Source organism: Convolutriloba macropyga, chromosome 12, assembly GCF_964194025.1.
Source record: "Convolutriloba macropyga chromosome 12, txConMacr16.3, whole genome shotgun sequence".
NCBI lineage: Eukaryota > Metazoa > Xenacoelomorpha > Acoela > Convolutidae > Convolutriloba > Convolutriloba macropyga.
Genome location: NC_134479.1, coordinates 47,757,751 through 47,778,240, shown reverse-complemented (window position 1 = coordinate 47,778,240; position 20,490 = coordinate 47,757,751).

Below are 20,490 nucleotides of genomic sequence, written 5' to 3'. Positions count from 1 at the left end.
AAATTCAATTCAAGCTGTTGTATTCATGTCGAGTTGTTATATTATATTGTCATGACTTTTGATTATTGGTATTGTGCCTCTGTGCTTAACACCAGATGAAATCGTTCTCGCCATGAAACAAAATTTCATCCAAACGAAGTGAAATTATCAACTTATCACTGTTCTTTGTGTAAGTGTACATCTCGAAAAATGTCTGAACTGGAGCAACACATGCGAACTCAACATTCTAGGTTCACAAACTGTTGTCAGGCTTGTCAGCTCAGATTAAACAGTTCATACTTCTACGTCCAACATGCAACGTCAGTGCATTCAATTCCAGTCTTTGGTGGTGAGTTTCAACCTACTCAACGCCCCAATCAGTCAGCTTTTAACGGCAGTCAATCCTATTCAATAGGACCCACGGTTGACAAAACGGTGCTAGCAAGAGACCTCCCAGAGTTCATGAAGTTCAAACAAGGGAGAATTCAGGAGCTAATTGATGAAAAATTATCAGCGGACCCCCAAAAAATTCCATTTTTCAGCAGAACTGCAACTTCTCAAACAATTTCGTGAGCCTGATGGAGACGACGAGCGCATTACCATTTTCGCTATCTCTCTGATGACTCATGTGTACTTTGAAGGGCTCTCAAATGACAGTTTTGTAGATATGGTGGAAAAAAAAGCTCGCTGTGTTGTTCACCTTTGCCTCCTCTAAAAGTGGGTGCTTGCTTGAAAGAGTTCTTCGTGTCAATACAAGTTCGCCAAGTACAGACCGGCCAGAGGCTCTTCCTATATCGATTTATCGCCACGTGTACGAAAAATTAATTCTCTCCTCAACATACGGAACCAAACAGATAATAACTGTTTCATTTACAACATTGTCGCAGCTTCCTAACTAAGGAGCATCGATGTTGAGGGAGAAGAAGGACGAAATGACTCTTTAAAGCAAACATCCGCCGAGTTCTATCAAAACATGTCATCGCTTCAGTCTGCTGGTGAGTTTGCAATGCCCATGGGTTTCAATGACATTGATAAGTTAGAAACCCTTAACGACGTAGAGTTTAATGTTTTTGGATTTGAAAAGCGAGATTTGTTTCCAAGGCTAGTGTTCAAAAAGTCTACCTCAAGTCTCACTCTTGACGTACTTTTTCTTTATGAGAGTGACAAACATCACTACGTTCTTTTTAAGGACTTAACCAGGTTCTTCTGTTTTATCAAGAACAAAAACTTCAGGTCAACTCTTCACCTCTGTCGGAACTCTCTTTACTTATGTCACAAAGATGTTAAGCAATTGAAATATCATGTTGACGTTTGCGGTAATAATGCAACAGCTGTTGTTCGCATGCCAATAGCAGGAAAAAATTTATACAAGTTCAACAATTGGTCTGCAACCTGGTTTGCTCCGCTGAATATCTGTTTCGATTTTGAATCCATTCTCAAGCCCGTAGCGTCCTGCCCAGTTAGTTCAGAGTGTGCATCGACCCGATCTACTGAAATACATGAACCATGTGGATTTGCGATAGCATTTATAGAGCATGGTAATTCGCAGCCCAAATTCAGTCATTTGGACAGTTCAGTCAATTGCATGCAAAATTTTGTGCAAACAATTCACAAGCTTGCTAAAGATATAAACAAGCAGAAACGCAAGTACCCGCTCTATCGCGGTGGCCGCTGAACTCTTTAGAAGAGTGAAACAAAAAACGTTGGATTTGCGAGAGGGAGTTTCTGGAGAACGATGAAAAGGACTTAGATCATTGTCATTAATACGGCAATTTTTGGATGGGCTCGTCCTGAATGGAACAGAGCAAAAAGAAATTCCAATTTCATTCCCGTTACTGGGCATAATATTCAAAATGCATCACATCTGTTTAAGTCTTCAAGACTGCAAACCCACTAGAACAACCATGATCATAACATCCAATGAGGAGAATTCTATAACAATGGTGTTAGTAGAGAAAATGGGCAATCTCGAGACAGCTGACAAAAAGTTGTATCTATTTACGGGTACTTGCGGTTTGTAGACTCCTAAAAATTATTCGGAGGACCGTTAGAAAAATTGTTTGAAAGGTTTTCTGACTCGGAAACTGCTATACTGGATTCCATGTTTGCCGATATTCCCCACTCCGTACATCATTTTCTCAAACAAACAGGGCATTTGCCCTACTCATACATGAGCGACAGATCAAAGTTTGCAGATCAAGAGTTGCCGCCACTTGAGATGTAGAAAATCACTTTGGATGATGGAAAAGAATCAATCAGCAGCCAGGAATTAGGAAAAGCAAATTGTATGTGGAGATATTCAAAAATAGAACTATGCAGGTGTATCAAGATTGATATCTGAAGATGGATGTTGCGTTGCTTGCGTGTTGTTCAGAGTACTGGCAAAAGCTGAGCTACCAAGCCTACAGGTTAGATGTAGCACAATTTTTTACAGCATCAAATATGGCAAAGGACGCAGCACTGAGAATTACAGCACCTGTGGAGTTAATGAAGGAACCGGAACATTTACAAATGTTCAAAGCATCAGTGAAGGGCGGCATGACTTCAGTATTTGAGACGCCATACTTCAAAAAAATTAATCGATATTTGACAGGGTTCAAGCCTGAAGAGCCATCTACGTTTGGATTCAGCGAACACGCTAATATTTTATACGGCGGTGTAATGCAAGAAGATTTTCGCCACATAGGCAACTTCCGATTCCCAAATGAAATATCGATCATTGAAATACTGATTATGCCAATAAATCCGACCATTGGGTATTTCGTTGAGTTGGACATTGAACACCAGTCAAGCTTTCACGACCAACATAAAGATTATCCCCTTGCGCCCTTGAAGGAAATAGTGTCAGATGCCTGGCTAAGCGAATTCCAAATCGACATTTAGAGCGGTTCAAAATACCCCATCAAAAGTTTCTATATTGCTGCAGACGATGTATGACAAGAAGCGTTATGTTTTGCACCTCAAATTACTACAGCTATACGTTCAAATTGGAATGCACATTACTAAGCTGCACCGCGAGCTACAATTCAATCAAGAGCAATAACTGGAAGCCTAAATCACTCTTAACAGTAATATGCACAAGAGAGCAAAAAATAGGTTCCAGCAAAACTACTACAAACTAATGATTTGGAAGCCAGTGAAAAAAGCGGCGAACAGTAGTTTCAGCGTACAATTCCATTTCAAATGGTTTAATACAGACTTTACTGTGTGTTGATTTCAGGTTTTTTAGATAGAGTTGATATTGTTTGGTGTGATGCATTCAATTTCAAAGCCTTTGATTCAGATTCTAATAACAGCTCAATTTATTGGAAACTTGATTCAGCTATACGGTTCGCTATACGGACGGCCAAATTAGAAAGAATAGAGTGGCGGCTACACATGTATTTCCCCGCTCAGGTTTATCCGCATGTATATCCTATTATCCCATGTATACAAATCATTCCATATTATCCCCATGCAAGTCTATATCCTTTTATTATGCATGGGATTTATATCCTATTATCCCCGTGTTATGATAACCCCCTTTCTTAGTGAGCTATATGAATACTACTTACATCAAAGACCATCCCAGACACTTAGTTTTGATAATTGTCGTTGAGATGAATTTTTTTTCTCTAAAACTGATTTTTTTGCTAATAAACTCCAAAACCAAGCAATTTATAAATGAAGATCAGATTATCATATTTAAAAAAAAGGCAAAACCAAGCAATTATTAGACTCATAAATAAAGCAAAACTACAAGAAACATCTTTTCAGATGGCGGTAATGTGTTTGACGCCGAAAATAATAAACTGGAACACACCAACAGTTGTTGGTGCAAGCGTCCTCGAACTAGCAGAATTTTACATGTACAGATTCCACTAATAGGTTATGAGGGCTAATTTCTCCTGTAGATTGCTCTACTCAGATACGGACAGTCTGCTTTACAAGTTGGAGTCAGACTATAACTATTACGAAGTGGAAAAGCAAACCAAGTATTTGAGAAATGAATTCAACATTTCTTCGTACCGTGATGGTCATGCACCCCATAATGATGCAAATAAGTGCTAAGTCTTGAAGTTTAAAGAAGATTTTAGTGCGGGCAACATTTATGAATTCTTCTGCCTCAAACCCGAAATGTGCTCTATAAATTCCAAGGGGTTAGTTTCCTTATTTTTTTCACGCAAAAAAACTAAAACTGTAACCTCTAGACAAAACTGTTAAATTGCAAGATAATAAAATTTACCGCTTTCAGGTTGTCGTAAGTTGTCGGCAAAAAACGTCATCAAAAGCGGCGCAAAGACTGCTGACAAATGAAATGTATAAAGATGCGCTGTTATCGTCAAAACCAATACGAGCATTTATTACCAGAATAGCCTTGGATAGACTCGTCTTGAAAACATTAACAACTAATAATTTTTCACCCTCTCCTTTTGATAAGAGGAGGTGCATTTGTTCGGACGTTTTATCAACCCTTCCATTGTGACATTATTCATTGCAATGATATGTAGAGAGCAATGGGGATAGTGATTCACTAAGTTGGTCCGATCCCAATCAATCGGACAGTCAAATAAGTTGGGATTTTAGCGGAGATAATCTAAGCAAACTGTTCAAAGACAAGGATATTGATTGGGACTTTTAATGTAATGCATTACCATCCCCTGCTAAAAGAATGCGCAAGTACTGCAGTGAGAGATTAAATCAACTACTGGAAAATGCCAGTAACTGTTCGCCGCTAGATCCTGGATTTATTATCGCAAGCAACATCAGAGACAAAGACATCCCCGATGATCAAATAGTTGATTTTGATAGAGCTAGCAGCTCAGAAGAAGAGCACATTGTTTGCTCTCTGATTGATTTTGAAGCCAGTAAAAGTAGCGGGCAACAGTAGTTTCAACGTAAAATTCCATTTGAAATGCTTTTAAACAGACTTTACTGTTTGTTTATTTCAGTTTAAATAGAGTTACTTTTAATTGGTGTGATGCATTCAATTTGAAAGACCTTGATTCAGATTTTAATAACAGCTCAATTTATTGGAAACTTGTTTTAGCCTTTGTTCACTATACGGACGGCCAAATTAGAAGGAATGGAGTGGCAGCTATACATGTATTTCCCCGCTAAGATTTGTCCGCACGTATACCCTATTATCCCATGGTTAAAAATCATTCCATAATATCCCCATGCAAATTTATACCCTATTATCATGCATGGGATTTACACCCTATTATCCCCATGTTATGATAACCCCACTTTCCTAGTGAGCTATATGAATACCACTAACATAAAAGACCTCCCCAGACACTTGATTTTGGTAATTGCCGTTGAGATGAAATTTTTTTGTCTAAAGCCGATATTTTTTGATGATAAACTCAAAAACAAAACAATTTATAAATAAAGATCTGATTATCAGATTTATAAGTAAAGCAAAACCAAGCAATTATCAGGTTTATAAATAAAGCAAACTACAAGAAACATCTTTTAACAAAAATCTTCTAAAGATACTGAAACATATAAATCATATGAAGAAAATTGGTAACAGCACACTTGGTACTCAGATGATGGATTTATTGCTGGATCTGAAGATCAGATCAAACAAATGCTTGAAATCCTGGCCAATGAAGACCATGAGAGATTTCTAATCTTGAGAAAAGACAAGTGTGAGCTGTGGTCAAATATAGATTTACCCTCCTTTGATCAGGCAGTAGAATGCACTTTGGGAAACGGTTTTGAAGATCTGGGTGCTGGTTCATAAGAAACTGTCGCTTCTTGTTGGAAGAAGAGAATTCAAAAGATTTTTATCTATGCTGGACAACATACATCACCTCAATGATCCTTAATGTGCATTAGGTATCCTTCGTTACTGTTTGAGAACTCCGAAACTAGTATACTCTTCACAAACTAACACTCCAGCAAACGAGATGCTCGAAGTATTGAAAAGTTTTGATGACGGCCAAAGAGAGAAGTTTGATCAAACTGTTGTCTCAACTTTTGGTGATGACGCATGGAAAGAGTCTTCCTTGCCAATCAGTTTGTCGGGACTAAGGGTCAGACAGTCACAAGAGCAATACAAAGTTGATTTTGTGGGCTCAATTATAGCTTCAGACGAGATGGTCAACAAAATAACAAGAAGGCGCCCCTCAGAAAGTGACCCTTTAAAGAGTTACATCAGAGTTTGGAACCGTTCAATCTACTTTCGCACACGTAGCAGAAGATCCAAGAAGCACTTGAAAAGGCGAAACTTGCTGTCCTAATAAGAAATCAACCGTCAAACAGGGAAAAAGCAAAACTCCAATCACTATGCCTGCCTCATTCTGGCGCGTGGCTTGCTGCGCCTCCAGTTCCCGCTATAGGTCTACACCTTTCGGTTAAGGAATTTAAAGTCAGCGACAGGTACAGGGTCGGGATCGCGGTTTATGATCAAGTTAGAAAATGTCCTTATTGAAAGTAATGTACATTGGACACATTTGGTGACCATGCGGTTGTCTGCCATGTAAGGGGGATGCAATTTCAAGGCAAGATAGAATTTGCGATCGTATAGCTTCTGTCTGCTCAGCAGCTAAATTGTCTCCAGTAATTGAAAAACGCATCTCATTGCAGAAAATAACTCTTGCCCAGGAATTGTATCTCTTCCTTCTTTGAAATCCGGCCAATCTGCTGCTCTAGGCATAACCGTGACCTCCTCTTTTCAACCGTACATTATTTCTCATGCGGCAGAGAAGTCTGACTGTGCAATTTACGCTGAGGAAGATCGAAAATATGCTTATTATGAAAATAGCTGTGCCCGACAAGGATTTTTGTTATTCCCTCTGGCAATCAAAGTTTTGGGCGGTCTGTAAGAAGTTTCGGACTCTGACAAAGGCCTTATTGCGCTTATTGTTGTTAGCTGATAGCAGAAACTATCAGTCAGTAGGACATTCCATGGTCTTCGACAGAGCAGTTCAGTCACTTTCCGTTGTCATTATATGAGGATCAGCTACTATGCTGTTGTCGCGAGCTCCGTAGTTGAACCCAACAATTAGTTGAACTTGTCTGATAACTAGCGTCCCAATTATATGGGACGCAATGTAAAAACAATTTTTCTTAGACGCTTGTGTTGAGCGGAATCAATCTCTTGATGAGTTAGAAACACGCCAGAATTATCATTTAACTCACCCAATGAGAGGGGAGTCTTTTCTTAACCAACGTCTGCTAACAGGAGGGGACTTGAGCTCAGTTCATTAACGCAAGGAAGTTTAAAAAGCGAGAGTTATAGACTGAGGGAGAGAGGAAGAAACATCAAAGATCGGAGAACACATTAAGATTGGCAATAAGAAATAATCAGCAAACATTTAAATTATGGATCAAGATAAACCAAGACTATTTAATAATGCAGACCACGCAGATTGCAATAATTCAAAATTTATTAATGGTTGTTTTGAGGCTGGTTTTCTTACTAAAAAATTTTCAAGTTTGTTCTTATTCAGATCTATTAATAAAGGAATTGTAGTCGAAGGCAGATATTCTGTAACACTTTGAGTAAAATCTATCCATAAGACTCTGGGTAAGACTATGAAAAAAATGTGAGTTGTCATCTCACGAATATTACCTTTTAATTAAAGTCATACTATCTTCTTAGTTGATACAAAAAATGTAGTTAGAAGAAAAGAATGTGCTTAGTGTCGAAGTGACACATATTGACATTGTTAATTACAAAAAAGAGACAAATGGTAAAAAATTGAATTGAAATTGATTTCAAGATTTTTGTAAAGCTTATTTTACCAAAACATTGTCGGGCACAGTTACCAACTAACAAGATAACAAAGTAATTGAAATCAAGTGGGCTAAACAGCTGCAAAGAAGATCAAGTTCACGCGCTCTGATTTGAAATATGAAAATGTTGAAATACAATTTTATAAAACTGAATTTTGAACTTTGAATGCTGATAGTGTTGGCATATCACCTTATACATGAACTCTGAGCAATTTACAAGCGCAAAGCGCAACGCATGTATTATCAGACATGGGACTTTCACTGTAAATCATGGCGGTATGATTAAATACCTATCTGAAATACCTATATTTGAATTCATAGTGGGTTTGAGGAATTACAGGAACTTTTGCGTCTTCTTTCACATTCAGTAATTAGAAACATCAAGTTGATCTTTTGATCTTTTAATCCAAACTGTCTTCTAAAACTTTCAACTAAACTGTGAAAATCATTTCTGTTATTCTCTCATTACTGAGAATATCATATTTATTTACTATACAGGATTTTTTCGCCCGCAAAAATGTTTTTTGATATTACACCGACAAAAAGCCTAACGAGAAAGCAGCGTGATAAACGCTCGATGTTGCTGATTATTTATAAAGAGGCATACTAATAGCAAAAATTTAAATTGGCAAATGATATTCAGAATTCAAGGAGAAAAAGCAACGTGTGATGTTATCTGCCACCATTTCAAGAAGCAACAAAACAACACTCATCACGATGAGTTCGGGCATGACGGCAGTGGAGAAGTATCAAAGTCTTCAAAGTTTGCCGAATAGAGATTTCACGATGAAAAACCCTCCAAATGTTTACTTTGTTGACAATGCTGAACACAGTATAAGGGACATACTACCCGTGTTGAGGAATTTTGTTTTTCACTTGTAAGAAATCGTCGTTTTTTAATCGTTTTCATTAGACAAAAACGATCTAAGCCCTTACGTGGTAATCGTCATTTTGTTCGTTATTTCGTCGTTATTTTTATGTAGGAAATGATCGTTTTTTTCAAAAAACGACGAAAAAACGTGATCCTCACTGGGATACGAACCACTGATCTCCCGATACATTACCTGATGCGCTATCAAGCTATAATACCACTCCACTATCAGGCTATAATACAGATATGCCAAAACGATCCAATATAGAAAAACTAGTTCAAGAGCAATTAGACGACGAAAAAACGATCAAAAAATGACGATTTAATTTGAAAAAACGACGTAAGAAACAACAAAAAACGACGAAGAAACCATCATTTCTTACACTTAAAAGACGAATTAAACGACGGAAACTAATGAAAACGAAGAAAACGACGACAAAACGACGAAACTACTATTTCTTACAAAAGAAAGGTAAGATTTGAACATACTACGAGGACTCCGGCAGCTTGCATACATAATGCAGGAAAAACGTACTCAGGATTAATTTCAACGCTTCAGTCCTCAATGGTCTCCAGTCAGGCATGAAAACTTTGTCGTACAGGAGAGCTCCAACACTGCAACAAATTTGCCTCAGTTGAAGAAATGGTTGCAGAAATTACATGAAAAGTGCAGCTTTGAAGTTCAGTATAATTAGCGACGAGGCGAGGCTATCTGTTTAGGATGTCAGGACCTGTTGACAAAACAAGAAACGCGACAATACAAGGCAGCAAATGGGTGATAAGGACACCTAGACAGGGAAAACATCATACGTATCATGCCCTTAAAAACTAAGACAGATTTTAAACGACAGACATGTTGCAGGGGGTTCTACTTTTTTTCACCCCGATGCATTTAACCCCGCATATTTTAAACCCGTATCTTTTAACCCCATTATCATTCAACCCCTATATAATTTCACCCCTCTATCATTTCTTCTCGCCAATTAGGAGTCGACATTAAAGGCATGTTTTGTCAAAATTAAGTGGATAAATAAATTAATCCCACTTTTGGTTGTGATAGTTTCAACACTGTTTGCCTAGATCAGATAATGACGAACGTTAGTGGCACATTATTTAAATTCTTCAGTAGATCAAAATATCGATTTCAGATCATTAGACGCAAATCCAGAAGAAAAGGCCTTCATATTTGCGGGCAAGGAATGTGTGAGGATCAAAATTCATCTTGTGAATTCGTGAAAAACTAAAATAGGGTTTTTTTGCTGTGCAGCATTGAAATGAACGAAGAAAGTTCCGACTGCTTATGAATAGACATTACAGATGAAGTATACTGGGTAAGTTAAATTGACTTGATGTACTCAAAACTACACCAGATGTAGCAAAAAATTGCATCAACTAAGTATTGTGAGCATTTTTACCAATATCACAGAAACTATGGATCCTTGAGTTGCCCAGGCAGAGAAAAGCTACTGCCAGATTTCAGGTTTTGCGTTGTTTTTTTTTGCAGAATAAACTAGGCAACCCTGCTAAAGGCAAAAAGTGAAAAATCATTTATTCGGAAATTCTTATTCTCTGTATGAGTCAAGAAGGCTTGTGAATTTGAAACACACATGAAAAAAAGAGTTTTTTTTTCGGGGAAAATAACCCAGATGTTTTGGACCAGACATTCTACGAGACGCAACTATAACAGAAAAGCCCCAAGTTGAGTGTTTCGCTGAGAAGAGGTTTGGCTGAATAATGGCAAGATGCCTGCCAATGACTCAGGGTTTCGCTGAATGGTGTTGCGAGCAGCTAATCTGCATTTGACTAGATTAAAAAATTATAAATTTTTCCCAATCCACTTATAGTTCATTCTAGGCCTAGTTTTCTGTTTGAAACAAATTTGAATTTCTCGCTAGTGATTTTTTGTTCACATGCGGTATTTTGACATGGATTTTCTGTTAAATCTTTTTTATCTGATTTTTTTAGAAATGGTTTTCCCAATTCCCCCATAGTCTGTTCTAGGTCTAGTTTTTTGTTTAGTCAATGAAAATTCTTTGAAATTTACGTCAGGACTTATCCTGCCATGTTTTTTAATTTCGTGGTCTCCATCGATTATTCTTGGACCTGACTTTTCGGAATTGATGTTTTCAATTTCAGTGATTTCTACTGCTTTGCAGTTAACATTTGTGTGCGTGACGATATTTCCGCGTTAACGTCAATTGCGTAAATTACCTCACTCAGAAAATGACTTCTGAACTAAATTAATGAACTTCAAGTTTTATGAATATTTACTAGTTGAAGGTCAATAGTTTGCATATAAGTAGTGCAAACGTAAATACCTCCATTCTTTAGTATTTTGAGTATTAGAGTCTTGTTTTTGATTTCAAATATTAATTTCGAAAAAGCTCCATGAGGAGTTTTTCCTGATAGAGCGTATGTGTCTCATTAAAATAACAGTTCGAATCTAAGCAAAAGGTCTAGGTGTCTAATTGAGGACTAGTGATCTGTATATCTTATTTCTTTAGATGTTTCAATTCAGCAAAGGCCTTAAGCGTCTATCGCGACTTTTTTCCGGCAATCTGCCGGCTATGTTTAAGCTTTGAAAGCATTCCCAGTAAAAATTTTCACACAGCTTTGACCACACGCAATAATTAATATGCATTGTCATCATATTGCGACATAAATGCAGATATAAGACGGTAAAAATTGACGAGATTACGCCAATGTAGCCTATACCATGCAAAGGGCGGGGAAATATCCGTCATTTTCCCACAAAACCTTAAATTGGATTATTTCAATCACAAATTTTTTTTTGGAAATCAATTTGCTTCCGGGGAAACAAAGTAGCAGTTTATGTATTGAGCACATTAGTAAAATCAATCAGAATATCATTGTTATCAAGATCAAAATAACTTGCGCGCTTTGCGAGATTTGAAAAAATGACATCTTTGACTGCAAAAAAGGATTAAGAGGTCTCGCTTTGAATGTATTAGAATCTGAGTAACCGCAAGCAGCTCGTAGGATCTGTTAAAACGCATTTAAAGCTGACAGATGGGAGAATCGGAGCACCAGGTGGTTCCATATTGGCATCACTTCTACTCGTCATCTGTTTTATTGGTCCAAAGCTCTGCAACTCCGAGTTAACTTGAAGTTTTGATACCGAAGCTACGGCAAATGAAACAATGACAAAAAATTTCTAAAAATTGATCAAAAAATCAGTAGGTCCCGAGAGAAGCCAAAAAATGATTTGCAAAAGACAAACTTAACTTTAATACTGATAAAAACGATTGGAAGCCTGAAATACGTTTCTATATGAATGTGAAATTTGTCAAAAACTTCAGTCCTGTTGAGAATCCTGAAACATTATATAAAAAGTTGGTTTCATTTGAACACACTACAAGTGGAGAAAAAGAACTAGTTTAATATAGAGGTCTGTTTTATAAACTACGAAAAATTTTAATTCGAAAACAGTTTATCACTGTTTTCAATAGATATGTAAAACCAGTGATGCAAAGCGGCCTTTTAATCTACGGATGTATCAACAACAATTGCGTTTAAAACATAAAAATTAAGGGAGCGTAATGGCTTTTTAATCTACGGAACTAACAAGAAGAATTGCGCTGAAGGCAGTAAAGAGTAGTGCAGCGCCAAAAATAAAAAGTGGTTCTTATAAAAATATACCACTTAAAGTTTACCACATCCGATGCTCAAATTCTATTTTTTGCGTTGTGGAATGCTTGTTCCGAGGAAATTCACTGCATTTCACACATTATGTCCGCATGAATCCTAAATCCTTTTTTGTCTCACTGTCAAATATTTACCGGTTTATGGTTTCAATTATGATTCAGAAGGACCAGCTAATTCAGAAGGACCAGCCACATAAAAAAATTCCGTTACTAAATTTTAAGGTGTAAATTTCGTTGTACAAAAACTTAAATTGGTAAGAAAATGATATTCAGTGGTTCTAATGATAAAACAGAAAATTTTCCTCCAAAAACCGAAAATGTTTTGGACAAAAGCTTTCCGAATAAATGCAACGCTAGAAAGTGTAAGAACAATTCAAACATGATAATATCCAGTAAAGTCTTATTTCGCAAATTAGTTTGTTATACACTAAAGACTTGTTCCGAGTGGAACAAAACTTAGTCATGATTGAGTGAAACAAACTTGAATGCTTTCAACTGTCTCCATGTCAGTGTAAAGTCGAGGCACTGCAACTTCAGCTCAACTGTAGATCCGACACCAGATTCAAAGTCAACATCAGTAGTCAAAGAGTGAGTGGTGAGAGTGTTGCCTACAGTGACAGTGTCTGTGTAGAGAGAGTGAACAAATGTCAACTCAGAACTGTTTCGGCCAAATTCACTTTCGGCTAACATGTGCATTGTGTATTCCTCCCCGGCTATGAGGTCAGTGATTGTGTGGTCGTTTGGACTAAAAATGGCAACCGGCGTTTTTTTAACAATTTGTATCTCTCATTTGATACTTTCTTTTGCTTGTTGCCTTGTCTCAAATGTCTCAAGTTTTCTTCATTCGTAAAATTCTGATTTGAGTAATTATTTCTGGAAAATAATGAAAAATACGTACCTCTGGTTATTTTTGTGACAAGGGCAGCTACCATTTATGGGCTCGTGCCAGATAAAGACAGTCTGTAACATAAACACATGGAACTATCTGTGGAAAGAACTATTGACCATTCAATCAGTCAAATTTTTGATCATTTAGAATATGAGCAAATAAATAAACTGACTAGAAGAGCCTTTTTTGTTTTGCTGTAAAATTCTTTAGATGACGCTAAAACTTGAAATCAATGGCATTTCTTTGAAATCCTAATGTATAAATTTTTGAAAAAACCTTCAGAGCAAACAAAAATAAATATTGTTTTAAAGCTTTCAAAAAAATTTCCTCATGCGGAAGCTTTATGTTACGAAAGAACATCACAAAATATTTCAAGATGATGAATCACCCGAATAAATCTCGCTAGCTCATGCAAACTTGAAAGGTATCTAACCACGTCTCAGAAAGGTGAAAATGTATGATTATAAAATCAAATTGGAATGATATTTTTAGCGTACATTAACTTAAAATGACTGTCGATTTAAAATCATTTAATTTCAAGAATGGCAAAATGATTTCGAAAGTTTTTTTGAAAAAGCAGCAAATGAGCCATTGGAGATAACAAAAAGTTGAAATGCCAAACAATTTAGAAAAAAAACTTGTCTTCAAAAAAACATTTTAAATTACATCCGTCAAACTTCTTTTTCTTTTTACGTTAAGAAATGCTTAGAAAAAAGAGACACAGTTGATTAAAATATCTAAACTGTAATATCAGCCAACAGTTCAAAACGAAGTCTTTGAATATAGGTCAATAGCACTTATGGCAAAAGAGTGACATGCAATTATTTAGCATCAGAGACACATGCACACGAAATGATTGAAGAAACGCTTTTAAATTTAAATGGGCAATGCAAGTTTTCACCAGATTTTTCAGTGAAAATTTGCATAAAGTAAGGTAAAACCTCGACCAAAATTATGATAACACATAATAAAAGTCCTAATCACTTTTGTTCAATAGCATTCAAGATGAGGCTGGAGTGAACAATGCGTCCTAGTTACAATGATGATATAATCAAAAAGATGAAAATTTCTTTAATAGCAGAAATGAAAAAAATGAAAAAATCTGCCATGAATTTTTTGATAAGTATTATTGATATATTTTAAGGGCTCATTCAGATCTTTCGATTAATTTCAATAGCATAGATGAAAAATTTTCTGATTTTTGATTTCATGGTTAATTTCAATGTTAGTCAGGCGAACCGCTCACAATTTTTTGTTTTAATTCACAAATAAGCTAAATCAGAGGGACTTGAGAACGGGCCTCGGGCCCTATATTGCTATCCCATAGTGAAAATGTGTGAATGTATTTGTACAAGAAATTTTAAAGAAGCTGAATTACTGCTAGTAATTGAATTAATATTGTTTTTATTATTATTATTATTATTATTATTATTATTATTTTTATTATTATTAGTAATATTATTATTTTTATTATTATTATTATTATTATTATTATTATTATTGTTATTATTATTTTTAATAACATTATTATTAATTTTACTAGTTAATAGTTATCCATGTGCCGAAAAAAAACAACCTAACTAAGAAACAATTTTAAGGATCCACATTTTGTAGTTGATAAAACCATTGAAATAAAAGATCATTTTTTTCATAGAAGTTCATGAAAAAACGGTTTCTTTTTGCGAGAAAATTTTGATTGAACGCTAATTTTTACCAAACACACTAAAAATTTTTCAAAAGAAAATTTTCAAAAAAGTAAAGGACTAATTAACTTCTGGAATTTCTTTTAGATTTTGATACTTTTCAATTAATTTGCAAAATCCTCTCTAATCAGAAGACTAGATTTTTTCGCTTAGTTTCAAAGTTTCACCACATATCGCGGGATATGAAGACATCCATGCTCTCTGTAAATTGTAAATTCATCATAACTGCAACCACCCCCCCCCCCCCGGGGTCGAGGCGCCCACCGTTAAAAATTGGTGAAAAGTGTGGAAAAAATAGAAAAACTAGGTTTTTCCACCGTTAGTTCACCATCTTTCAGGCAGGGAAACCATAGAATAACAACGGAAAATCAAAAAATAAAAGAGAAACTAACATTGGAGATTTCGAGTTAATGGTGGATTGAAAAGTGAAAATTTCGATTCGCCGGCGGAATTGACAGTGGATATTTGGATTTAACGGTGGAATTATTAAATAAAGTCGGCCTAAACTTTAAAATCAGCCCAGTCCTCTTCAAGTTTTTCCAGTGGATTTGCAGTGAAGTAAAGGTTATCTAAGAGGGAAATTCCAACCTGTCAACTTTTCTAACCTTATCCCCAAAACTTAACGGTGGAAATCTTTTCCATTCCTATCCCCAATTTTTAACGGTGGAATTGACCAAAATCTTCGACCTATAAACATTGCAAATGCTCTAGTCAAACTATTTATTTCCTTTATTCAGATAAAATTTCTATTCAATTTTTAAAATACTTGACAAATCGGATAAATTGCAACACAAAGATTAAGATATCTTCATGTTGTTGTTCCATAATTCCCATTAAGATCTTATTAACTGTTTACTGGTTTCATTTACTGGGATCTATATTACCTCAAAATAAACAGGATTAGTCCATCCGAAATTCATTGTGTGCTCTGTAATAGTAACAGCTGTCACTATAGTTGGCTCAATTGGATAAGTAGCGGCATAGAAATTATAACTGCGTACTACAGCTGTGACGTCATCCCCCAAACTTGTCACCCACATCTGAATTTGGTAATAGTCACCAGGGTCAAGGTCACCGAAATGTTATAGGCCGACTAGTCTGGAAGCAATGTAAGACATCAGAAAAATTGCACAAATTTCTAGAAGTTTTTTTCTAGAAGCGCAAACTTCTAGAAGTATTTATTTCAGATCAATTGTGGTCCTTCTGGCATACCTTCTGACACTGATTGCCGTAGTAATGTGTCTTTTTTGTTTTTTTTAAAAAGTGGTTCTGATACAGTAACATCAATTTTTTAAGTGCATATAATAGTTAAAGGAGTCCCAACCCGTACCTTACTTCCAGAGCAGATCAGAACTCGATTCAGGGAAACTCTCAGAGCTGGATCAGAGTCTAATCAAGTCACTTCTTACGCTTGAAAGAGTAGCTCCAGAGTAGAAGTATGTGGTTACACTTGGCAGAAGAGCTCCCAGAGTAGCCCTATTCTGGGCTATCCTTGACAGAGATGGGTCAAGAGCAGGCCTACTCTGGGACAACTCTTGACAGAGCAGGCCTACTCTGGGACAACTCTTGACAGAGCTGGCTCAGAGCAGGCCTACTCTGGGACAACCCTTGACAGAGCTGGCTCAGAGATGTTGGCTCTGCTATGAGGCAACAAAAAAGCAACAATTTGATCAGAGGCACATCTAGAGTTCAATGGATTTAATCAGAACCAAAGGGGTCCCGCTGAAAGAAAATGTTGGTCCACATATGAGGAAAAATTGATTAACATGACTTTTACTGTAGAAAGCTGTCTAAGTTCATCCATTGAGTCAAAAACATGCACTAATGGTATACTAACTATATATTTTTTTCACAGCTGATGGGTTTTTCCATTCGCAAAACTTTTAGAATGGTCTTTTCCTTAGATAAATTTAATACTTCAAACATCATTTTTTATGAAATGAATATATTATAGCAATATATTTAGTTTTATTCTGTGCTCAACTCTGTCAAGACTGACATCAGAGTAGACCTACTCTGGGTTCTACTCTGTTAATGCAAATTCCAGAATAGATATACTCTGTGTTCTACTCTGTTAGGACAAGACCCAGAGTTGAGAGGTCTCGTACTCTGGGGGAGCTCTGTTTCAGCTCTGAAGGCGCACCTAACGCTGGAATTACCCTGCTCCAGCTCTGATCTACTCTGGAGGTTCGGAACTGGAACTAACTTGAAAAGAGATTATAATGAACTATTTTTGCTAACAACTTTTACTAACAATTTTCATCTGAATACAGGTATCTGTTCAAAAGTTTGAAGAAATTTTGAATGTTCTCAAATAAAAATTCTCAAATCATTTATTTTGGATTGTGTTTAAAGGTTTCAATTGAGTTTGAGATGGTAACCAAATTGTGTCAAAAACAAAAATTAAAAAAATTATAAAACATTTTTTTTCTTTCAACTTTTTTTCTACAAAATAGCTCTGCGTCTTTACCATTATCCATTATAACCCCCAGATAAGTTTGCAAAAAGTGTGTTCCAAGCACTATAATTACACTATTCAGTCCATGTTTGAAGCTGCGAAGGTAAGGATTCCAAAGCTCCTAAAGTTATTGTTTTCAATCTTTCTTTTCAATTTTCTTAGCTCGGCTTTCTACTTGTGTTTTATTTGAGGGCTAACTGCTTTACTTGAACTGCGTAAACTCAAGTAATTCAGAAGTTTTTAATCACATTTTCGGTATTTTTGACCTACTTTTCGTCAAATTTGCAAATTAGTTTTTCGTCAAATTTGCAAAAAGTTTTTCAAATTATTAACTGTAGTCTTATTCATCTTATCTCTAAAGATAAAGGAGGGTTCCTCAATTGTTCGATTCGAGTTTTTTTGGCTAGAATTTGTGTTAATTGTTTCAAAATTCAAACTTTTTTTGGGACCAAAATTGGGAACAAATTTGCTTTTTCAGCCCACTTGCTTTAAACTTGCTGGAAGTAGATGCTTTGAAACTGCGGCCATATTCCTTTTAAATTGACAAACAAGATAATTTTACTCCCGTTGTCGTTGAGAGTCTTTTGGAATTAAAATTTTGTCATTTTTTTGCATTTTTAAAGTCGATAATTATACAAAATGCATTTTTATTTTTGACCAACTGAAAAATTTGTTGAAAATTTGATCTATTTCGCAACCATTTGAATAAATGAGTGTTTTCTTAGACGCGCAGCTGTATCTAGGCCGATCTTAATCTCGCCATGGATCCTAAAGAAAATTTTTTCAGATTTTAATGGGGCGCGACTTTTTATTCAAAATATTTCAGCTATGTGCATTTTTTTTATGTAAATTACTGACAAGAAATTCAAATCAGGGCTTAATTAATGGAAGATACTTTTTACAATAAATGAAATCCAACGAGATTATATTACTGTTTCAGAGTTAAGCTCATAGTTTTTTGGCTCTGACCAATTGTTTTCGTGAAAATTTTCAGGACTTTTTGAGTTTTGCTTTCATTTGCTAAATTTTTGTAGCTCAATCACCTATTGTCACCAATCAAAGATCCAGTAATCTTTAAGGTGGTAAACATGGGCCTAGACATTTTTTCCAGTTGTTATCTAATTTCTGTTATGACTTTGAATATATCTGTTTTAAGAAAATATCGGTTAATTTTTGAACTTTGCCAATTTTTTATCTTTTTTCTCTTCACTTGGAATGCAGTCTCAGTAAAAACAGGCAGTAACCAATTTCCTCTGGGTTGTAAATGAATGCCCGTAATGGTTTTATTTTCAATTAATGGTATTTTTGTTTTGATACTCCGCGTTTATAATTTTCTTTTTTATTTTTATGCAAAATTACATTTTTTATGAGTTCATTTTGTTTCCTTGTCGAATAATCACATGATTGACCAGTCCAATTGAAGGAAAGCAAAGTAATAAAAATGCACAGCGTCGAAGAAAAGCGTATCTGAATATTTTAACTGTTTTTGTCGGACAGTTTTTTTCGTTTTGGGATGAGACAGTTATTTCGCAAAATTTTATGGAATTTTTGCCTTATATTTGTCCTTCTGTTTGTTGCTTTACGCCGTATACCTGATAAAGACAGTTCTAAATTGCTTCCCCAGGACGTATAACTCAGCCAGGTTAAAGATTTCATTTTATAGCTGTTTGTTTTAATGACCTTCAACTTGAATTCAAAAAAAACTTTTAACTGTATCCTTTTAGCTTTCATTTTCGTTACCGTGTCACTCAATCTCACTAATTAAAAGTCTCAATTACTTTTTGGATTGAAACAATGGGTTATTTCTGCAATGGGTTATACGTTGTTAATGATTACTTTGACCATTGGCTTCCTAAAAAGTTTTCAAGATTTCTATACTGTTCATTTTTGCACTCTTTGATGTTAAGATTAGGAAAAAATGACAAGTTACATCTTTTGCAGGTAACAACTTATAATTATAGTGCCTTGAACAGTTTGATCTCGTAAAAAAGTTTGAAATTTTGTCTTTTTTATATAATTGTTGTTATTTTGTGGGTTCGTGACTTAATCTTCTATTAACGGGTCCAGTTGGCTTTCTAAGGTATTGCAACTTAATCCAGCGCTGTTTGTTGAATTCTTAAGTCTGTTATGATTTTTGAAAATATATGTTTTCGAAAACATATTGGGGATTTTGGGCTTTGTCATTTTAAAAAAAGTTCGGTTTGTAGCACAGTCTATGTAAATGGAGAGATAAATCTTCCTGTGGAGAAATAACTGAACAATTTAGGGACTTCAGTTGATATTTGATTACGATAATAACGGTGAAATTGATTGTTTTCAAAAACGGAAACGTATTTTTGAGCTTCGCACCTCTTTGTTTTTTTGTCGACCTGTTAACCAGTCGCATTGAGGACAGTTCCCATATCATTTCTAATGAAAGCATAGGTCAAATTGTTTTGTTTAGGTTTTATCTGATGCGATTTCGATTTTGTTATGATATTTTAATTGTAGATATCGAGTTTTGGTCTGATGTTTGTAGTTTGATTATGTTTGTTGTTTGATGTTTATTTTTGTCTATCCTATTAGTCCAATTATCAACAACGTTCATCGGCCCTCTAGCGTGGCATTATTGTATTCCAATGGTGGTTTATTGAACGACATGTATGTTTTTAAAGTTTTTAATCTTTTTATCATTTGGTAGCCAATTAAGTCGAGAAAGTGGATGAGCGGGGTCCGAACCTTATGTGCGTACGCACATTACCGAGTCGCCTTGTTTTTATCTATGTTTTTATATTGACTACATTTTAGCCTAAGGAATTGTTGTTTTTGTTCATGATTGACAATCATGACGAATGCAATGAATCATGACGAAATGCTCATGTTTGACTAATGAAAAGGCATTTGAAGTAGAACATTGTTAACTTAGAAGAATATTTGAAGGCTTTTCGAAGAATTGAAAAAAAGAAAGCTTTAATCCGATGTTGTTATTGCCTGAAAATTTTAACACATGTATAAAAAAATAAAACGTGATACTTAGACACAAACAAAGATGGGCAAATGTTTACTCAAGTCCTAAGCTACGAAAAGGAGATCCAAAACTTTTTGGAGTTTTTGAAAGAAAAATTTTTGTTAATCTGAAGCAGATCACAATTTCGCCTTCTCTTTCCAAATATTTCAAGCAACGTTATGATGCATATTTTTTTTTGGCAATTTTGGCT